The following is a 21,278-nucleotide window of genomic DNA, read 5'->3' as shown; positions in this document are numbered from 1 at the left end:
ATTAACAGAAATGTGTCACACATCTTGAACAATGCATTGATCTTCTTGTTCCCTGGAGCTGAATCACATCGATGTCTTTTTTGAACTATTTCGTCCTCTCATATCTAGGAAATATTTCAGACAATCTAAATTCAACAGTAACTCGCAACTTTTTCTAAATATATAACCTGATGACTATGAGTAGAAGCCTCAGATTGCCTATATATAACAATATTTCCTTTTGAGTTCTGAACGGATCATTATACAATAATTGCTCAACAAGATAAATAACGCTTTCCCTTGGCAGATATACTGTGGTCCTATTCCACTTATCCTCACTGCCTATTCGAACTCGGATGTTTTCCACCCAGTTTTGGGAAGACGATGATTATGCCAACTATTTTGGGATGACGATGATTATGCCAACGATGATTATACCCACGAGGGTACTCTATTCTAAAAGCACTCGCATCCTCCATAAAAATTCTTAGTTTCTGCTTATGTTCTCCAATCTCTCTCCATTTAACACAGAGGAATCGCCTGTGGATTACTATATCCAGCTACGGTTTATCAATATTTTCAATTTTAGAATTATCATTCTACTTAGCACACTATGACGAGAAAAGATACCCTTCCTTTTCGTCCGATTTCAAATTCGAACTAAGAACAACTACTTTTAGCTTTGGTTTATGAATCTTTCTGAGAATGCAGTTCTAAACGAAAAAAATGCCGCAGAAAGACGACACTCGAAACACGAGGCAGTAGGAATTTAAAGGGAATTTTGCTTCATAATGGACTGTCCGGTGTGCAGAAAATGACTAAAGATTACATTTAGGCAAGGACAGCTCGATTTCCAACCATGCGGCAAGATCTGAAGAATCGGGGATTTGGTAATTGTACGTCTACACGAAAGCCACTTCTTCCTGTTTATTCTTTCTTTCTGTATATTCCACTGAAATGGCGTCTCCAACGATAAGTGTAAGTGTGGCATGAACCTCATGAAACCATGTATCCATTTCAAGAATTTAAGCGACTGGATGTGATATTATTGGAGAACTGTTCTCGACCTAAAACTATTTTACCGTATCTTCACTGGTTCAGCATTCCTTCCTGATCTTTTATGCCATATTGATCTTCACCTTCCAGCGGTGGCTACTAGACAGAAGACGATATTCCACATCAGTAACTCCAAGTTAGAGATATCCAAGAACTCATTCTTGAAAATAACTATGGCTTTCATGAACAAGTTTGATTTGCATATGGCTGTGGCCAGAAAACAGTTTCACAGAACTATCTGGAGCAAGTCGGTTGGTTGAGAGTTGGATTCAAGGTGAAAGTTATGTTTGAATAGCATGTGTTCTTTTATTTATTTAACCGGATAACGATGGAGTATTTTAAGACTACAACCAACTGTGCACAGTGCAAAAATGTATCTCAATGACTCGTCGAGGAACATTCCCAAAATTTCTAACATCTAGCTATTTGAGAACCTTTCGGATATATTAGAAAGGACAGTTCGGCTTCTCAATTCTTTTCCGAAAAGATTACTGCAGCTGAGTCAACTCTGGATTAATAAACTCTCTCAAACATCATACCACTACGTGTACGGGCTGTAATTCGGGCAAAAGGTGGCTGTTCTATATATTGAATAAAGATTTCTAATATTTTGGGCAGTGAATGTAGTTCGTAGACACAACAGCTCTTGCCATTAAATTGGTGCTAATCACAATATGAATCTTTATGAAAGGCAATCACAAACACTAAAATATCACTTCATAGTTATCGAACAACAGTTACCTTTAACGTAAGTTTTTATTTGTAATTTTTTATTTTTATTTTGAAAGTGTTTTCAAAGTAAAAACAACTTAGCATTATTCAAATACATGCCAAAGTTTTTATTACTATTTTCTGCAATCAACAGGTACTCGTGGACATTGTACAATATATTAAGTGTCATAATACATTTTACCAAAACATTTTCGTGAATAAAGAACAGCAATTTAATTAATATGACCTCAAAATAACATAAACTTGCAGTTGTAAGGAAATACTTATATTTCTGTGATTTTCATTAATGTGAGTGTAGTATATTTATACATTAAGAAATACACTGTGAATGCATTATATGCTTTAGAAATACAAATGGAGAATTGAATATGCTGAGTATTATATCCCATATAGGTAGAACTGTATCTGCAGTTATTAATTTTTAAATTTTAATCTGCAGATTTTCATCATAAACATTTCCTGATGTAGCAGGAACATTGACATTAAAATAACCGTTAAGTTTTGAGATTATTACTGAATTATTTTGTATTATACTGCATACAGTACAGTTTACATACATTTAGAAATAGTAGTATTATTAAAATTCTTTCTGAATTCTATTTATAAACAAAAGCCCCTGTACTTTTAACGGCCTTAAATTCGAATAACTCTGGTGCGATTTCTGCGATGGAAACGATCATTACCGTCTTTACGAAGCTTTGCATATAAGTACTTGGAAAGGTCATCCAGCCAGTCCATTACAGAAAGAAACGAAGTCCCGAGCCATATTCCAACATATCCTCCAAGATAACTCAAAATCTCGATTGGCTAAATATAAAAAAAAGCAAAAGTAAAAAGTCACATGCCATTTTATTAATGGAGAACAATATATAAACATTCTAATATCTCTCTTTTTGAATAGGGATCAACATGACATACGCTCCTGTCAAAAATTTTGGAATTACAGCGTATGCCAACAGTTTTCGTTAATTTTTTTTGAAATTAGCTATGACACTGTAAGGTTGAATGTTTATATATATTCAGATGGGTAGATGGGTAGACTCACGAACTTGACGGTTTAGAATGATCCCATTAAAGCTCCATTAAGTTTAAGTCAGGAGACTGTGGTGGCCACACCATAATTTGAAATACTCTCTTCTCTTATTTAGTTGCTAGACAGTCTCTACCAGCTTAGAGTGTGATTGCGGTCATTGTCCGGTTGTAATATAAAATTTCTTCCACAAACTTGAAGGACTTGAAGTCCAAGTTCAGAGGATATTGCATTATGTTCAAAAGCATCTTATAGCCTTCTTTTCTTTAAAATCCTTCAATTCTGAAGGTGGCGTCCACTCCAGAAAAAAAATGAGTAATCCCAGATCATGACAGAACCATCACAACGCTTGACTCTAGGCATCTTTGTGGCATCTTTTTTTTTTATTCAGTTGATCGCCTCACATAAACTATACGCTTAGATCCAAAAATTTAAAATTCGAATTCATCTGTGCACAGTAATTTTTTCCGCTCTTCAATTGGCCAACGTTGATAGCTCTTGTCCCCAGCTAACCATTTGTTTCGATTTAATAAAAGTTTTTGGACCGTTACACTACCATGAAGTCATGTATGTTTAAGACGAAGTTTAACATTGGTGGTAAACAATGTTAAACGTGGTCAAACTCTTTGAGTAGACTGAGGTTCAATGCTCTGACTGCTAAATGCAGCAGATCTCTGGACCAGCATGGCAGATTATGATCTATTTCATTTCTTCCTGGTGATCCAGCTTTAGACTCTCCAGGAAATTAGAAATTTAAATTTCGATTAGAAATAGAAATTTAAATTAAATATTTAACATTGCAGGGTTCAGTAGATCTGATACAAAATCCAGGTATTCAGTGCATGACACTCGACCTTCCACTGGTATCAACGGACCCAGTCCCTGCCAACAAAACATTCCACATACATTGATTCCACCTCAAGATGCTTGGGTTTTCTAAACAAGGCAAGTAGGGTCTATTGCTACTTGAGATTCTCGCCACACTCTTTGTCTACCATCAGTGCAAAACAAAGTGTATCTCGATTCGTCTCGCCACATGACTTTCTTCCATTGTCCCACCACCCAATCACGACGTTCTCGGCATCACTTCCAGGGGATTTTTCTGTTTTTCTTTGAAACAAATGGCTTCGGAATAGGCAGGCGACTGGCAATACTCAATTCTCGGCACATGGCCATTGAAATAGGGTTGTTCGGATTCGTTGAATTCAAATGTTATTTGCTACACACTGGATGTGCAATTTTTGCATACAGTCTTCATTAGAGTAAAGCAACTTCGCCCTTGAAGTATCGTTTTTCTCCCACATTTACGCCTTTGATATGTGGGAGAACCGTTTGCTTTCGAGTCATTAAAAACCTTTGAGATGGATGCTTTAGAGAAACCCGTTATGTTTTGTTTGTTGAATCGTTGCTCCTGCTAAACGTACACCCACAATAAGTCCTTTGTCAAAGGCCTGACGTAGCCAAGTGGTCAGGAGCGAGTGTGCAATAGCACGCGCTCTTTGAGTACACCGGGTTTCAACCCGTGACCGCTAACTACGATTAATGTTTGTATTGATGATTTATTGTAAACTCCACCGATCTGGTGGTCGTGCCGGAGTATAAACAAGAAATAAAAGTCTGATAGATCACGCATTTCCACCATTCTGGCTGCAGATTACTGCAGTCTCTATACTCAACGAGACTCCACATCACAGTTTTCTTGGCATATATTTTCATTTATTTGCATTTCTTCTGTTTGTGACTGTCTTAATACAGAAGTTATATATGGTTGTAATGTTATAAAGAATGTTATGTTGACAATAACATTATAAAAGTAATGTTAAAAATATGCGTTCTTGTATTTTAGAATAACTGTACACATTCAAGATGTCCTCTGTAAGAGAAAAAAAAAATGAAGAATTTTGAATCAAACAATGGCTAGATTGATTTTCTCATTGCTGTTGGCAGTGACTAATCGTCCTTATTTTGCCCTATAAACTAATGCTACATTCACTATACAAACTGGCTATATTCGCCTAGATAATTTATAAATAATTATCTAATTATCTGCTTTATCTAAAGGTCTATTTTCTTCTATTTTTGTTAGCGTGATTGGTAACTTACCTCATATTTCGGCAAATAGCGTTGCTCGTTCACTATGGAGTCTGGATAAGTTATTCTTACGTATATGACTCCTGGTCTATTAAAAAACAAAACAAGAAAAATGTCAACTATTCCGTTTTCTGTGATGTTTTTTATTTATTTATATATATATTTCTCTTTCTATTATCACTTGTCTCAGTTAAATTAAGTTATTAAATACTGGTTAATATTATAAACTCGATTCCGGACTAAGATTTTTTGAATGATGTATGATTTATCTTTGTAGATGCAAAATTCGAAGCCAGTAACACGAAAAAACATATATAAAAAAGGATTTGATAATGTATAATAAAATTATACATTATCCCAATGTATAATTTTAATAATAATTTTCCTAAAAGTTGTTCAAATTTGTTCAAACTATCGAATAGGCTTAATTAAAATTAAAATGCAGTGAAAATGTCCGCATCGATCCTTTTTCAATATAAATCTATATTCTATATGTGTGGATGTTATCTGAAGGAGATGAATTCGGTCTTGAGCAATTAGACCCTCCGTATTTACAGATTATTATATTGTAAACTCTCTAATTGAAAGTACTACTACATTTAAGGTCTTAAGTTTCCTGTTCCGATTTGATTTTTAACCCTCTTGCCATGTCAATTATATAATATCTAAGACCTTCAAACTTCTTGGATAGATTAAGCGTTTTTTGTAGATTTTTAAGAGTGAATAAGTTATAACCCTATAAGCAGCTTGTATTTCCCATTTTTGATTATTTTGATATTATTTGTCTCCACAACAAGAATATCTTTCTCACAGACTTGAGAGAATTCAGATCAAATTCATTATATTGTAATGCATTCGAAATCTCCTTTCCTTCTTAGTCGAAACTATGGAGCTCTTTGTCGTTGCTTCAGAATTGTTCCTATTCACTCCAGCCGCAACCCTCTGGGTCTCTTTTTTGTCTAAAATATCTTAAACTCTATTATCGATTCTCCATTTCTTCCTGAATAAACACCTTCCTGTTTTGTTTATTTAGATTCCAGCAAAGCATTTCACTCAGCCCCACACGTACTTTATAAGCTGGAACAGGTTAGAATCACAGGGAAATTCCTTAGATGGATAGCAGGATGGCTTCATGGCCGAGGGGTTGTGATAAATGGTTATTCCTCGGATTGGGTTGATGTCAGAAGTGGGGTTCCTCAAGGATCGGTATTGTGACCACTGTTGTTTTTGATTTTCTTAAATGGCATCGATGAAGGGATGGAGGGCGTGTTTTCTAAATTTACAGAAGATGTGAAGATCGGTAGAGTAGTTTATGATCACCACAAAGCAGAACTTCTTCAGAGTGACCTAGATAGATTTCAGGAATGGTCACAAAAGTAGCAGTTATGCCTTAATTCAGCAAAATGGGGAACAGCAACCCCAAAATAACTGATACATTTGGTGGAGTTGAACTAAAGTCAGTAGTGGAAGAAGGGAACTTGAGTGTTACGATACGATCAGACATGAAGTTCTCCGAGCATTGTAGACTGGTTGCAAGGAAGGTCCATGGTGTCCTATCGATGATTTATCGAACATTTGCTAGTGGAGATAAGGACGCCATAATCCCATTATATAAAGCTATTGGTTATTGTTAGACGACACTTGGAATACTGTGTGAAGGTATTTTTTTTTCGCCTAGAAAAAGACATCGAGCTTCTTGAAAAGTCCAGACGGGTTACTTGCATGGTGAGATCATCAAAAGGACGTCCATTTCAGGAAAAACTTCGAATATGTGGGTTGCACAGCTTGGAAATTAGGCACCTTAGAGGAGACTCGATTGAGGTGTTTAAGGCGCTGAGAGGCATCAGTAAAATGAATGAGGAAGAAATGTTTACGGTTATAAATGATTCTAGGACTAGGGGACATAAATTCAAGTTACGGGGGAGATGTTGAGACTGGATTGCAGGAGTTTTATTTTAGCCAGCGAGTTATAAATTACTGGAATAAGTTACCTACATGGGTGGTAGAGGCTGACAGTTTGGGGAAATTCAAAGGTCAGTTGAAATGCAAACATGATTTATTCTAGATCAAATGTTATTGCAACAGTATAACCGAAATGTCTGTAATCATATTCAGAAAAGTAATTTTTCACCGCTATTATTTTTTGAATTAAAACATAACGGTACTGTTGAAAGAAACTACTCTGTGTACGTTGTTCAATATTTAATTAGCTTCGAACCCCACCCTGGGGTCCTTTATAAGATATTCCAAAGGGGGGTCGATTAACAAACTGTGCTAAAATTGTACACTAGCTTTATTTGCATTTAATTATTCATTAACTTCATTATGCAAAACTTAGAAGAGTAACAAAATCCAATAAACTTTAAAGTTATTTTGAATACGAATATTGGTTAAACAAGGATCCTGCAAGTGGATAAGAAGGGATCATTATTAGCAAGATACGTATTCCTATATCTCAAGATTTCTGTTGCACAAAAAAACGCCGAGTATCTTCAGTAGTAGAGTCCAAAACACTTACGAGTTCATGGTCTGGAAAGAGAAAAAAATTACAGAATAACCATTATGAATCAAGTAATATTTTATTTTGTTTCTTCTTATAAGAGTCCTATAATACGAAGGGTGATCATTTAATTCGTGGTACACGATCTTATCTTAATTGACATCACCTGAATCCTCTATGAATTTCTCCTTCTCGAAATACTCTCCTTTGAACTTTACACACTTTCTCAACCGTGCTACCCACGCATTAAATTTCTTGCAAGCCATTTTTCGAAAGACTGCGAAGTGCTTCCGTTGTGGCTGTAAGAGCATCGTTTTGTAGGACAGGGCTAGCTCCGGTGAATGAGGGCGGATGTGGCTGAACCTTTGCATCTATGGTCTGCACACAATATTAGCCAAATGGGACTTGGCGATGTAAACATAAAATCTTTCACCATCCAGCGAAGCGAATTAAATGATCGCTCCTCGTATTTACAAAACTTCACATAGGATTAAATGTGGGAAAGATACCATACTTCTTAAAGAAATCTAATATCTATTAAGAAAAGACGTTTATATTCGCCATTTTGGTACCCTATAATCAATAAGTAATAAAAGTATTACTGTCTGTCGCCAAAGAACCAGTCTAGATTAAGTTAAGCATGCTTTTGGAGGGGATATTTATCAATCTGCTTTGATTAGAAGGAATACGTTTTGTAAAAAAAGGAATCAGTTACTTGAATCATCTGGATGATTGTTATTTATTCTAGCATGTCAGAGAAGGTCAAAAGGATTTTAATATTCTAGATATAAATGACTCAAATTACATCGCAAACTTGACAGAAAGGAACCAGAGAAGGTAGTGGCCACAATGCCATATAATGGACAGAGTCCTAGAGATTTATGTGGTCAAAGGAAAAAGTGAGGGATTCAATTTCAAACGTGGAGGACTGTAGTGTATTTCTTGAGCTCTAATAACTGGAGAGACAACTATAAGCTATTGGTCACGGTTGGTTGTGAAAAGTACTCAAGTGATTTATCCTTGAATTCAAACATGTCTCGTTCTAATTGAGAACTTCGGCAAATGAAAGATGTCAAAATGGATGAAAAGAACAGTTAAGGATTCAATTGAGAAAAAAACAGAAAGATGGGACGGTTAAGACAACCGCGATACACCAATTTATATGAGGATCATAAGCATATATTTAAGAAACTGTTAGTGGGATATTACAGTCGGAAACTGAATAAGTAATCATTTTACTTGTACACGAATACAATGGAGAAGAGTCTAATCGGATAGGCTGCTTATTTGACTGATAGAAATAATATTAGAAAGTCAGCAGAAGGTGCAGAGTAGTTGATTAGGCAATTTTCAGCCACACTGACAGTTGAAAGACTGAGAAAAAAAAATGAAGAACATTGACTAGAGTCAGAGTGCTGTGAAATAAATGATGTAAAAGAAGAAGAAGAGTCTATCATAAAAGTTACCGAAACTAAAGAATTTCTTCTTTATCTTGTCATTCAAATAATTGAATTTTAAAGGTAATAATTAATTAATTATTTAATTAAAAAACGAAATCATTGAATTTCATAATCATTTATAAACTCAGACATATTATTCACTTCACGGCTTGTTTTAATTTTCTGTCCTGTTTCTGTTTTAATTTTTTCGAAATGTTTTCAACTCATCTTTCAGTTTTATTCATGTTGAGTCAGCTTTCAAATTTAAAAGCATTTTTTGCACCAAGCTGAAAAGGTGAGAAAGAACTCATTTACACCCTCGATATGTAACCATATATTGCCTTGGCTTTGCAAGGTCATATAGTATTATCATTATTTTACCTTGATTGCAAAATAAAATTATTTCTATTTTGGATATAAATATTATATGGTAAACAGAAATGCCAGGTGAATACTTACAAAACCTTTATTCAGTGGCTCCTGTGATACCTTCGTCTTATATATCTGTAAACTGTAATATAAAAAAAAAACACCCGAATAAAGTAATATTTATTGCTTGTCTTAGCTACATAAAATTATATTATTAATCTGATAAGACAATATATTGTTATACTGATGCAAGAATAAATATTAATATATGAATTACAGTAATGATATACATTATGCTATCACAAAGATTGGGACCTTCCTAGCCATTCTGACCGTAGGGTCAGTTATATTACTAAACTAAATTAAATAAATAAAATAAGGAACTATAAAACATAACACTACAATAGTATTAGCCCACATTTGTTATTAATTACATACTGTATCCTCGTTGGTAGATTCCTATCCAATTTTTGATAACAAGAAGTCAGAGTTTTGGTCATTCCCCCACCACCAGTCAATTATACTACTGATTGCTATGAACATATTGGTTTGGCCAAAAGCTGACCTACCTGTTGATTACAAAGATGTTCAGTGGAGTTAAAATTGCTGCTCCTGGCTTGCCCATGAAGCTTTTGTATGCGTGCCCACGTCTTTAAACCAACTCACTACCGGTCATGATGCATTGCTATGCTGAGATAGAAAAGGGCCGTCACCATGCTGCTAGCACAGTGTAAGAAGATCGGAATTGTTGAGAATGTCAATCGCATGGCATTCATTGACCAAGGAACAATGACCAATGATCCACGTCCAAACTTTGTGTGTTGTGTTTTACGTAGGGCTGCTTATGGACATCAGTTTAATTCTGTCAAAACTTAAGAAATAATCCCAAACTATGACAGCACCTCCTCCAAATTTTCAAGCGGGGACGACACACTCTGGAATATAAGATTCTGACGTCGCCGGAACGTTTGTGATTACATGAAATCATGACTGAGTAATACATTCTGTTAGTTCTCGTTTATTGCTTAGTTGAGAAGCACGCACAAGCCGTTTTAACCTGGACCACAAATTTTTGATTGGATTCAAATCTTCTCTATTTCCAGGCAATTCCATTACTTGAATATATGATTATCAAACTACTATTTGCATATCTTTGCGATGTGAAATGGTGCTCCCTCTTGTTGGAAAATGAAGTTAGTTGGATCAGGAAATAGGTCAGCAGACTGTAGTAGCTTTCTCTCAAAACTGCATTCAATGTCCTTTCTTACATTGATTGTACCCTGCGACACTTCAATTCTGCCAATTTCAGTATACGATATGCATCCCCATATCATAATACTTTGTGGGTGCTTCGTTATTGCACTGAGGCACTCTGGCATCAAATCTTCTGATCGTCTTCTTTTGATATATCTGATTCCATCACTACCAAATATTGAAATTTTGGTCTCATAAATCTACACGGATGCCCGGATGCCAATGTTCAGAAGTCCAATTAACACGCTCTTTGGCCCAAGTCACTCTCATCTGGCTTTTCTTTGGAATCCTAGTTTTAATTACATTGTCAAAAAGCCGACGTCGGATTGCTCTTTCGCTCACTCCCAAGTCACAGATTAACAAGATACTTCTTATTTCAGATGTTATTCTTCTATCTGCAGGTGAAAGCTTTAGGTCATCACTATTTTTAAAATATGATCCTCCCTTGGCCGTAATAATTAAGACATTGCCATCATCACATTTCCTTTCCCCCTTTTCCTCCATAGAATCGTCATGATTCAGATCTTTATTGTCTCTTACCATATTTTCCTTAAGTAAACCACTTTTATAGTGTTCCTCTCAACATCTTTGTTGTTTTCTGTTTTGTTAGAACTATCTATTCCACCATGTAAGTAATTTTATCTTTCAATTTCTATTATTCACTCCCACTTCGGCTAGTACACTCTCCAATACTCCGTAAGATACCAAAATATCACTTATAACCTTTCTGCCCAAACCTTTATAAGGTTTGGGCAGAAAGGTTATAAGTGATTCTTCATTCTATAAAGAATTCTAGAATGAAGGACCATGAATTCAAATTACAGGGCACGAGGCTTAGATTAGATTGAGGAAGTTTCCTTTTAGCTGGCAGGTTGTTGGTTGCTATAACAAGTTGTCAATGATGTAGTTGAGTCTGACTGTTTGGAGGAATCGATGGTTAACCTACGTGAGCAGGGAATCGTATACTTTGTATTTTCTTATTTATTTTTGTTTTTTGTTGGTGCAGCAAAACTCTATGGCTTTCTCGATCTGTATGTCTAATATTAATGCTAATAAAATACTAATAATTTATTTATGTTACTTTATATTAAACAAACCTATCTCTGGATCATTGTAACCGTTAATATTTGGATCACAATAGAAACTGAGAAACATTTTAATACACGAAACAAATTCATTCAAAATTAAAGGTAAACTGCAGTCATTATCAACCCACTGCAGGATGGCAGCCTTCTCAACAATTCATATTGAAGGAAATGGACCATAATCTGCCCCGCTGGTTCAGTGCAGGTTGGTAGATCAACCGTATTTAGCAGTCAGGGGTTCGAACCCAGGAGTCAGGGGTTCTAAACTCAAAATTTAGCAGTCAGGGGTTCTAAACTCAAAGAGCGTATGCTACTGCGTTCCTGCTCCTGATCATTCGGCTACGGGGGCCCTGAATTAAAGGACTGTTACATAAACATATCCATACATTTATTATGCTGCATTTTGTAAATTATTTCAATTTAAACAGAACAATACTTACTAGCAAGGTGATGGGCATTTATCATTACAGTTGTAAGCATCGTTGTCAGCTGAAATTTTTAAACATTGTGTTCTATGAATAAAATTAGTATTGGAATTAAATTATTGGTACGATAATTTGTATTAAGTAAACAAAATCAATAAAAGCTAAAAATGAATGGAATAATTGAAGAATTACTTTATAGTGAGAAAATGAAGTAGTGTTTAATTATTTGTACTTCAAAAATTTAAAGGGGAACGAACTATCATCAAATGTTGGAAGAATGGTTGGACAGAATTTCTACAAGATCACTCAGAATATGCGTATTAACTAGTTAGTAACAAAACTGATTTAAAAAATAGAAAACTTTACCAAAAAACCCGAAATCTACTTACGTTTCTCACATATAGGATTCATATGTGGATAAGTGTTAGTTGGACTTACACATCCATATTTCGCCAGAGATATATTCATCTTACATTCTTCAATACACATCTGTTGAGAAGGTAATGAACATTGCTTAAATTATCATACTTATGGAAACAGTTTTTATAATTTCTCTTAACCTATCTTAAACTAAAAAGTATTTAAAACAGCGCAATCGATTCAATGTACGATTGCATTACACTATAAACTTTTACTACTCCGAGAATTTGAGTGACAACCGAAAGGCTCCTTTATACGATGCCCAGTACTAAATTATTGCTAAAATCTTTGGAGGACCTTAGCGAATTTAGTCTTTTTGGGATTTTTTTTTTTTGATTGCCTTAAGTTACATTTCTAGACATCTTCCTGGACATGACAAAATGTTGGAAATTCTAGAAAAGATTGGAATTGATGGCAAGAACATCAGAATACTTGCGAATTTGTATTGGAGAAAATAAGCAAAAGTATTCATAGAAGGAGGAGGGAAGTCAGAAGAGATAGAAATTAAAAGAGCAGTTCGTCAAGGTTGTATTCTATCACCTATATTGTTCAACGTGTATGCTGAAGAAATTTTTAAAGAAGCTACAGACGGATGTACATAAGGGATGAAGATTAATGGCAATACTGTAAATATGATCAGATATGTAGATGATACTATTTTGATAGCCAATTCTGTGATTGATTTATAATCATTAGTGAATAGAGTAAATAGATTAAGTAAAAATTTGTCTGAAGTTAAACATCAGGAAAACAAAATTCATGGTGGTGATCAGTAAGAAAGAAGTACGAACAAAAATTACAATCAATAATGAAGAAATTGAAAGGGTTAAAAGTTATCGTTATCTTGGACGTATGGCGAGCGAAGACTGGATCCATTCTATTGATGTTCGCTTAAGAATTGAACAAGCACGTGCTGCCTTTCTTAAAATGAAGAATCTTCTATGTCGCAGTGATCTTACGCTTCCTTTAAGAACAATAATACTGAGATGTTATGTCTTTCCTGATCCCCTTTATGGAGCTGAGGCCTGAGAACTGACAAAGAAAACCCAGAATAAGTTAAATGCTTTTCAGATGGTGCTACAGACGAATGTTAATAGTGTCATGGACTGATAAGATAAAGAATGGTGAGATCGTGAGACGAATTTAGCAAAAGGCAGAAATAACAACGGCATTAAGGAGAGGAAACTAAAATATTCAGGACCTATAATGAGGAATGACAAATATAAGATGTTGCAAAAGGTAATCGAGGGCGAGATCAATGGAAAAAGAAGTCGAGGGAAAAGAAGGAAATCTTGGTTGGCAAACCTCAGACAGTGGTTTGATTAGAGTAACGAAGCCTTGTTTAGGGCTTCTACCTCACTTACGTTCATTGCGAAGATGACAGCCACCCTCTGCAAAGAGATGGCATATTGAAGAAGATTCATGCAGGGCATGCAAAAGTTTATCCATTATGCCAGATCCTAACTGGCATTTAAACACATTACGATGGCAGTTTACAAGCCAAACAAATGACAGAATTCGTGCTTATTTGTAGTTTAAACTTATCAACGTTTGCCATATTTTATTCCAATAATTAATGTAGTGAAATTCCGAAATGGCAGTCCGCAGCATCGATTTCAAACGTTATCATTCTTTTTTACCAGACTTTTTTTGATTAACTGAGCAAAATAGTTGAAATTTAATGAAATATGCAATCCTCAAAATCAGTACAGTTCACTGAACGGAATGACAACTCTGCTATCATTTCTTTTTGAATTGGAGGAAATGAAGACAATTTGAGTATACGAGATTCTGTCACTGGGAAGAATATCAGCATTATAAATTTTACTTGGAGTGTATTCTAATCTTGCAGTGCTCTCCAGGATCCCGACATCCGTTCTGTATACAACGGTTCCAAGGTCAACTCGTTTTTCCTTATTTTTCCCAGTAAATGACAGTTTACAAGTACTTGTTACTTGATACGAATTACTTGAATACGAATTACTTGATTCCTCAGCTCGATCTTTATTACAATTGAATTTGCATCCTGGAAAACAAGAATTAAAATTTGAATCACATACACGGAAAAGAATTTATGAGATCACCATTGCAAATAACAGGGTAAAACCCCCGAAAAATGTTTACAGTAAAGGATGACACATACACACGTTGGCATGTTGGATCGTTGCAGAGTTAGTCCTGTTCGAAGGTAGCATGCTTTTTCTATTCTTCTGTTGTTGCCAATGTAGTATAAGATGAAGGGACGAATGCAATATAAGTGCATGGAAACCGACACAGTGGTTAAATATTTTTTGGAATATATTAATCTTAAGAAACACAGAAAAACGAAAAATAAATTCATTTGAATACCATGGTGAAAATAATTGGACTTTTTCTTACTTGATCAGTAGTTGGCCCGTTTCTACCTCGTTCTTCCCATTCCTTCAGATAATCTCTACAATTTGTTTTGTAAGGAGGAGGCAGAAACCATTTCTCATACTACACGAATTAAAAATATGAAATTCAATGTTTAGAAAAAGAGAGCAAAACAGGCGAAACGGGTAAAATTTTGAATTATGAAGGACGTTTTCTATTTACTATATGGAAGAGTGGAACTTACCAATTGTACCTCAATAATGGTTAGGGTTTCCACGAGACAGAAGTGACTTTCGTAAGCATGGCCGAACTGGGAATGGACTTTTATATCGAATCCAGTTTTGTCAGCCATCTCGCTGTAATTTTGTGGATTAGTTTCGAGTGACATAAACATATCTGAAAACAAAATATATCTGGTGAGAATAGATGTACGTAATAGCACTAATTTTATTCTAGGAATTATCACATTATAAATATAATTAGATAAAATTTAAATATTTACGTATTTATTAGTAGAACCATCATATCATGTTTGAGTCCGGTTCTACCTTGTACACAGTATCAAAACAATGGATAGAATTTCAGATACGAATTATTAAATGGTTATTTGCTTTCTGTAAGTTCTCAGCAATAAAGTTCCAGTCGGAGCCTAGATATTTAATCTTGTGCAGTATTTCCGTTGGCAAGAACCTATCAGCCTTCCTAAGCCAAGAAGCGACTGACCTGTAGAATAGGAAGAACTCTTAAAGTGTGTGCGTGTCGGGGAAATTCCCACAGTTGCCAGAAATGTTTTTATATCCTTCATAATCATTTTATTGTTCCCATCAAGATGAGGATAAAGATCTTTTTGGATATTTATTAAAGTTGAGTAGCGTAATATTAGGGCCAGCCAAGAACTAACACATCTGCCCACGTGTAACACACGTTCATAAATTTCGTGTGTTCTGCCTGTTTTTGGGGCAAAACTTTTTATTCACTTCTAAGACCGACTAGCATGGTGACGAAGTGAAAAAGCCAATGGAAATATTCCTCAGATCATTGACGTGATTCGAATCCTGGACTTTCTACCCTCTGGTGAGGATGGTGATATAACCACTGTACAACTCAGAGACCTGTGGTTGAATACTGCCGTTATGTGTGAGGGGGTGGAAGATTATATTTGTGTCGAATTCCTCAGATCGGTCGCTATTCATCTGATTTTATGTTCGATTTCTCCGCAGATGCTCAGTTTCAACTTTATAAGTAATGACTGAACAAATTGGTAGACATATCATAGAGTCACATTCAGTAATATGATGCAGGTACTCTTGCCCTTGCGAGTAGCACAGTTGGTAGGATCAGCGTCTTTCCCACACTGGGTGGAAAAGACCTGAGTTCGAGTCCGGTCGATGACGGGAAGAGTTTTTATGGGCCTTTGTCACAAGGTGGCTGAGGTTTTTCTCCCGAAACTCGGATATTTCGTCTAGCAAACAGAAAATCAACTTCAGAACACACGCAATTTACAGACAATACACGGAGCAATATGGTCTTTGTCTCTGATGCCCCTAAAACTCTACAGCAACAATGATACAGCAGACTCTTTTTGGATGCTTCCTCGATGTACAGTCCTTGTTTTGGAAATCTGCTATATGATGTTGAAGTTTAGCGTTGGATCAAAATATGCCAAATGCTCTATGCAGGGCCAATGGAGGGATTAGAATGCCATGGATTTCCAGGTTTGCTTATGTTGGATGTGATTTCAGGGAGATATAAATTAATGTAGATTTTGCACGATTTGTTTTCTAACAACATACTTTCCACAGGGAAACCGTGCACAGCATGCGAAACGGTTGCATAGACAGCTGGGTTGTTACTATTACTCTAACCGATAAATGGGGCTTCATTAACTTTTAAAACTCCTGTAGATATCTCATCTTGCTCTACATAACTTCTTCCACATGTAACCTTAATTAAAGACTATTCTTCTACGAGACGAATCCGATTTTTTAATAACTTTCAAGAATGGAAAATTACTGAATATATTTAAAAAGATATTTAATTATCTTTATCAATCGTGAATTTCTTTAAACAAATTAATTTATAGAACATATAGATAGACAATAAATTACTGGGTGATAATAGTAATGAAATCACTCACAAAAATTAATGGACATTTGATTTGCTTCAGCGTTTGGTCTATCATTCAAAGAACCAATAGAAAAGCAGTTCTGAGGGACCAGACTTTGGAACATGGATGGAACAAACTGTCGAAATTCTCTCCCAGTATAGCTGGAAAAAAATAAATTTATTTTAGGAGTAAAATTCAGAACGTATTGAACATTGTACTAAAGCTGTGCGTCTTTTGAGTATATGGCAGCTAAGGATTTGAGGAATAAGTGCATAATATCTGTAAACTGCATACGATTACTTATTTTTATGGAAGAAAAACCCGAATTTGTGGGATTAAAACCCTATCTCCTCCTCTTCACCGTGACCGGTCAACTCTGCTATGATGGGAACAAGCCTTTAAAAGTCCGTGCTGTTCCGACGGATAATAATTCTGAATCGCTGGCTGGATGAAAATCGAACCATTTTTGAACGATATGAGAGAGCAACTAAACAATTCGCTGTTCTATGAGTAAAAAGCTATCCTCTGCGCAGTTCTGTCTCAAGTTAATATAGAGATTTACCTTCTCCAGATCCCTATATTTTTTAATACTTACAATATGCAATTAGATCCATGAACACTCGTACACATACACTTGAATAGACATAAACCAAATATCGCATGTAGTACCACTGTATGTATCTATATAATGATATATTAATGCCCTTTACATTATATGTAAATGCAAGGGCAGGACCCCGGCTATCCCCTGCAGGGTTCTAGTGGACACTGTTCTGCATACGCGATGCATAGCCAACAAAATTGTTCGTTGTATCGAATGAAGGTTATTCATAAATCTAATCTTGACTACCCGGTTATACCAACCTCCTGCACCGTAAATCATCAGAGGCAAGAACACCGCATTATAATATAACCTTAATGTCTTTGTACTTAAACCCCAATCTGCTCTAGTAATCCTCACTAATGCAGCACAGAATGCTCTGATTTTATTAGCCAATACATTTAGATGAAGCGGAAAGTTTAATTTTTGGTCTAATATCATTCCTAAATATTTGCCGCTTTGTACATATTTTATTTGCTTGTCGTAGAATAGGATTTTTGGTGGACGGTCATAATTAAAAGACCCATTAAATGTCCTTTTAATAGATACATGTAACTTGTTAATTGACGCTCAGACAACTAGATCGTCCAATATTTTCTTCCCTATAGTTTCTAACTCCACCCTAGAGTTCCCAGGAATACATAAGGCCAGATCATCTGCATGAGATATTCTATGACAGTGTTCATGACTCCGAGATAGCCATTGATCCATTACTAGATTCCAGCATGTTGGACCCAGGACTGAACCCTGGGTCCAACATGCTAATTTGATCAATTAAAATTACTTACTTAGTGAAGAAATTTCGACCATTGTACTGGACATCGGAATAGTAAAGTTCTTTTTCTTGATGACCATAGATTTTCCATTTTTGACGGGGAATTCCTGAAATTTCACTTCGTAACGACTCCAGTTTCTAAAGAAGGCACAAAATGGAGTATTTTAATTGAATGTTTTTCGCACAAAAATGCATGACCATGGATTGCACAGATGAATGTCACTTACTTTAGTAGATAAGTTCCAGACACTTTCATTCTTTTCAGATTTTTCGGAACATAATCCATTATTCTCTTGACAGAAAAGCTGCAGTCGAATTCTGCAATGGTTCAAGTAGTATATAACACATAACTCTCTTGCTTGCTTTTGTATATTAACTAGATAATCTAAGTAATATTTCACTGGATGAAAAACTGGTTTCTGGGAGATACCAAATAACTGTACATGACATGGAAAACTAAAAAAGAAAAAACCTTTTTCCTTCTGTTTTGAAGGGTTTGAAATTCTGCACTCAAATAGTGAGAGCCCTTTTAAAAAAGTGAAGAATATTAATAACATATGAGCGTAGTAGGCAGTTTTGGGACTTTCATTTAAACGAATATTCTACTATTAATATCCAACATTATTAGAATGTGAATTACTGATTGTAAAGAGATTAACTTACGGGTTCCTGTTGCAGAACGTAATGGCTGGTATGTCAACTCGGGATTTCCTGATTTCGACAATGTCAATGAAGGCTGGATATGAGAGATAGATCTTTAAAAACGTCACCGCCTGATAGAAGAAACCCACAGTACATGTAATAACTACTGCTCCTCGAAACAATTTACGATTCATGCTGAATCTGAAATGTTAAGTGTGTTATTTGATTAAATTTTGTTAATTTATACTATTAGATACTATGCATACCTAGCAGATTGTAATAAACAAATTCTATGACGAAATGTGCATTACAAATATGAACGATTATTGGTTACAAGGATCAAATATATGGTCGTAAATTTGTATTGTTTGTTAATGTTTGCTAGAAAGCAATTAAAGCTATGAGGTGACACTGTCTTGTGTCTCCTCAGCTGAAATCTGCTAACACGGAATCGCTTGTTTTTTTTTCGGTTCAGCAAAAGCCTGTTGCTTCCTTGCATGGCCATCACTAATACTAATACTAACACAGATTTATTGAAGATGTATTAGATTTCCCTTAACTTCCAACTTTTAATGCAATAGCCATATGAAAAACATTGTTACTTTTGCATCCATAAAAATATCCTTTAACTTGAATCCACCTCTGTGGTAGTATCACTGAAACCCACTTGGGAAATTATCCAAACTCTTCAAAGAGTGGATTTCTTTTTATGAGAAAGATGAAGAATTTATTTCATCTAATCTTCCTAATGAAGTACATTTTCCACCAACCATGAGCAACATTGCAACCGCTAAAAATCAGCTAATAAATGTAATAAAAATCCTACCCAACAAAATGATATCAATTATATACATAAACTGGATCCGTCCCATTGATTTTACAAACTCACAACATAAAATCTGTTCCAACATTTAATCATCTAAAATCACCGAAAGATTTCCGCCCAATTTATAAGATTCAACTTATATCAGAACTGCCTTAGATAATGTGTCCATCCACACTCTACAGCTACCTCTTTGCCCTAGTTTAGTGCTATTCCTTGCCGTACAACTCCATTTCAGTTCCTATGCAGATGACCTCAGGCTACTTGTCACTTGTCATAATCCATGTAGATTAGAGAGCATCAAGAAATCAGTCAAAAATCCCTCTGTACAAACAATACCCATGGCAGTCTTCAATGGCAAATATTAAAAAAAAAGGTCTCATCCCATACTGACTTTGATATAACATGGATTGAGTGACAAATAGCCTGAGGTCATCTAAATTTGCAGCTATCACAGCGTCTACGAATGTATGTGTTCCGTCTTGAAATATTCCAAAATTGAGAGGGGGCTTCCTGTTTTCTTGGGGGTGGGCAACAGTTTTGCAAGTTTTTTACTTAAAACACACATTTTTTAAATAATTTTCTTATGAAAAATAAATTTGTCAATGAAAAATTCCATAAAGTCCATAAAAAAACTTCTAGCATAAAGATGCATGGAATTTTATGGATATTTTCACAACGATTCGAACTCAGTCTCTTCCACCTGGTGTGGGATGGAGGTGACTTTATTGTCTATCGAATTTCGGGACTAATAAAAGTAAATTAATTACTGGATTGAACGGTAAATTCATTACTAAAATAATTGCTTGAATATTATTTTAATTTCTAATTAAAATAATTAATAATTAATTTGGAGCAACCATATCTAAACGAAGGTTAGATATGGTTGCTCCAAAAAGTCATGGCAAGATTTAATCCTACCTTTCTGTTGGTTACCTACAACATTTGGCTACGTGTGTTTGCTGTCAGATTATCTATCTCTCCTACGACAAGAAAAATCAGATATCGGCATTGGTGGAAAGGATTTTGTTTTCAATAGCGTTACTGTTTCCTATTAACTAGTCCATTATTGAAAGTTCATTAAAAGAGTTTTGCAGAAAATTATTTTAGTGAAATTTTTATGAGTTCTGCCTTTCCTGTGTTTCATTCTTCGTCTTTCATAAATTTAATTGTACGATAATGATCAAAAGTTTTAAACAATTTTCTCCATCTATGGTCCAAATTTAAATCAGTACAACGTTTGAAACTTTGATTATATTCGATCCGGTTATTCTATTTATTTGTTTGAATCTATAATATACTAGGTAAATGTTTCGGATCTAATATTTTCAATTAAAGATTCTATTAAATGTCTAAAGACAAAACTATATGCAGATAATACCTTTCTTTCATATTCCATTAATTTCAAATTACTTCGTTATTCATCGAATTTTCTAGGAATCGCTGATACCTATTTTTATTAGAAATAGCGAAAATGAAAATATCTGACAACGAAAACGAAGAGAAAATTGTGATAAGCAACATCAATTGACGTCACCAGAATAGATTCTACATTGTCACACACATTGAACTTTTAAATGCCACTAAATCTGAAA

This window comes from Mastigoproctus giganteus, chromosome 3, assembly GCF_048544385.1.
Source record: "Mastigoproctus giganteus isolate SK-2022 chromosome 3, ASM4854438v1, whole genome shotgun sequence".
Lineage (NCBI taxonomy): Eukaryota > Metazoa > Arthropoda > Arachnida > Uropygi > Thelyphonidae > Mastigoproctus > Mastigoproctus giganteus.
Note: the sequence above shows the minus strand (reverse complement) of the source record.